This window comes from Sander lucioperca, chromosome 16 (genome assembly GCF_008315115.2).
Source record: "Sander lucioperca isolate FBNREF2018 chromosome 16, SLUC_FBN_1.2, whole genome shotgun sequence".
In the NCBI taxonomy this organism is placed as follows: Eukaryota; Metazoa; Chordata; class Actinopteri; order Perciformes; family Percidae; genus Sander; species Sander lucioperca.
Window position 1 is genome coordinate 23,746,211 of NC_050188.1, and position 2,500 is coordinate 23,748,710.

Sequence of the window (2,500 nt, forward strand, 5' to 3'; positions counted from 1 at the left end):
CGCAACATTTGTCAACTTTCTGCTGAGATATTTGTGTGACTTTTTTGCAACGAAAATGCGGGGATTATGAAATCATGCAAGCCCCGCATATTTTGCGCAGAAATCGGCAATTTATGCGGCGAAAGTGCGGCGTATTTGAAAAAATGCGGCTCCCGAAATAAATATGCAGACTTTGGCTGATTATGCATTGAGTTATGAGATCACATAATCACGTTTTTCTGGAGGGACTGGTTAAAAATGTTTTTAACACTGTTTAATTTGTCAAAACGGCCGCTATTCTCAACACTTTTGTAAGGTCGCAAAAACCTGATAGTCTAGACGGATTTCAGAAAAAAGGCCTTCTATAAGAAGTGAGGAGCATTCATGGGTACAAGTCGGGAACCGGCCTACTTTACATATTTCTTGTGCTGAGTCCAAAAAAAATGGTACCCAAGCGAAATCTTTAGTTTTTGACCTTCTAATTTGCATATCAAAATGGCCACCAAATTGCCCATCTTGCACAGTCGTTGGACCATTTCCCCCTAGTTTTTTTGTAAGTAGGCAATCAAAGATGAGGAAATTAAGTTTCTAGATCGATAGTCTAGGGTCAGAGCAAGGAGATAGTGGAGGCTCACTGCCTTTTTTATGTATATACATGCAAATGTACAATTTCTAAGGTGGAATTAAGCATTATGTGTCATTTTTAAGGTGGACATAAATAATTACTAAATAAATGTTACTCTGAAAATTCCCCTGTTGATATGACATATGATGTACACCATATTACATGATAACAAAGAAAAAAATCCATTGCAAGTTGTCTGAGATTTCATGTTTTTATGCAAATTAAGCATTTGTTCTCTAAATTCTAAGACGGGAAAAACCCAGGTGAAAAGGGAGGAATATTCAAAAAGAGACCACCATGAAACTTCCCAAGTTGAATATTTAGATCAGGACATAGCATGGTCAGTCCCATCTCTGAGGACCCTTTGCCTGAGGTGAATACAAGGGGGTCAGCTTCTCCTCGGACCGCGAACCTCCTATGGCGCCATTTTAATGCTACAACGCGATCACCTCCCGTTAGCATCCCATTGACTGCCATTCATTCTGACGTCACTTTGACAGAGAATAACTTTACATCTGAAGAGTTTAAAGACTCTATTTGTCCGTTGTTTATTTCTAAAGAAACACGACAATGTATAAAAGGCTCCATTACCTTGTAGCTCACGTTATGGCTCCGTAGCAGACGTTTTTATAAAAATAGGCTAACGATTGGGTCATAACCACGAGACTTACTGTCTCATAGTAGAGGAATTACCGTATAGTACAGGAGAAGCTCTCAGGCAGTTTGGACTTCCATTAGCTGTTTAAGTTTAATTACTAATGTTAACTATCATTTTAGTGATCAATAATTAGCCTGTGTCTATGTTATCTCCTTACATATACCTACGCTCTCCGTCTCTGCTAGATTGGGAATGATTGAGATTTCTCTTGGCACAGCTACCAGAAGACTTCCAACTTTCAGACAGGTTGCTCACGTCACATCTACGTCTTCAAGCTCAGTTGGAGGCTGCTCAGTAACGCTCAGCCATCACCGGGAAAGAGACTTCACTGGTCTCCGTCCAGAGACACGGGACCTGCTGCTCCATTATATATACAGTCTATGGGTGAATGTAACAGCAAAGAGGATCGTAACAGTTTCACATGCTTTGGTAAGTTTTCTGTTTTTTGATTTTTTTTTAGACAAACAATGTCAATATTCCTTAGTTATTGATTGAACTTGTTACCCTATTTATCCAAAATGATACTTTTTCAACCATAGTGGGTCAGAATTGTGTATTTCAATGATATTGAGATGGCTAGCAACTGGGAGAAAACTAGCTAACAGTTTTGGAGGGTAAAAACAGCTAGCTAGTTTTTTCCCAGTTGTGCCCTAAAGATTACCACCTTTGTTGATACAAGTTTATTTCTTATAATTCCACCCCAAACAGCCCTGTGGCAGCATAAATCCCCCTACTCTCTAGCTAGCTATCTAACAAGCTATCATAGGGCAATGGATGCTGGGGAGTGACTGCTGCCACAGGGCTAGATATAAGGAATTATCAAAAATACACTTGTGTCAACAGAGGTGGTATATCCTTAAAGGGCCCCCATGGATCTTATTTCAGTTAGCTATTAGGCTAACTGAAATAAAACCATGTTAATCTCTAGGTATGGTGAAGGGTATGTGATGATGTGGGGGTATGGTGAAGGGTATGTGATGATGTGGGGGTATGGTGAAGGGTATGTGATGATGTGGGGTATGGTGAAGGGTATGTGATGATGTGGGGGTATGGTGAAGGGTATGTGATGATGTGGGGGTATGGTGAAGGGTATGTGATGATGTGGGGGTATGGTGAAGGGTATGTGATGATGTGGGGTATGGTGAAGGGTATGTGATGATGTGGGGTATGGTGAAGGGTATGTGATGATGTGGGGGTATGGTGAAGGGTATGTGATGATGTGGGGGTATGGTGAAGGG

The 2,500-nt window shown here is 40.7% G+C and overlaps 1 protein-coding gene across 1 annotated transcript in view; it reads left to right on the forward strand.

Annotated features, from left to right (window-relative positions):
* The window catches only part of LOC116036181 (zinc finger protein 2-like), a 30,388-nt gene that overhangs the window by 27,712 nt on the left and 176 nt on the right, over nucleotides 1–2,500 (forward strand). The gene's annotated exons all lie outside the window — the stretch shown is intronic.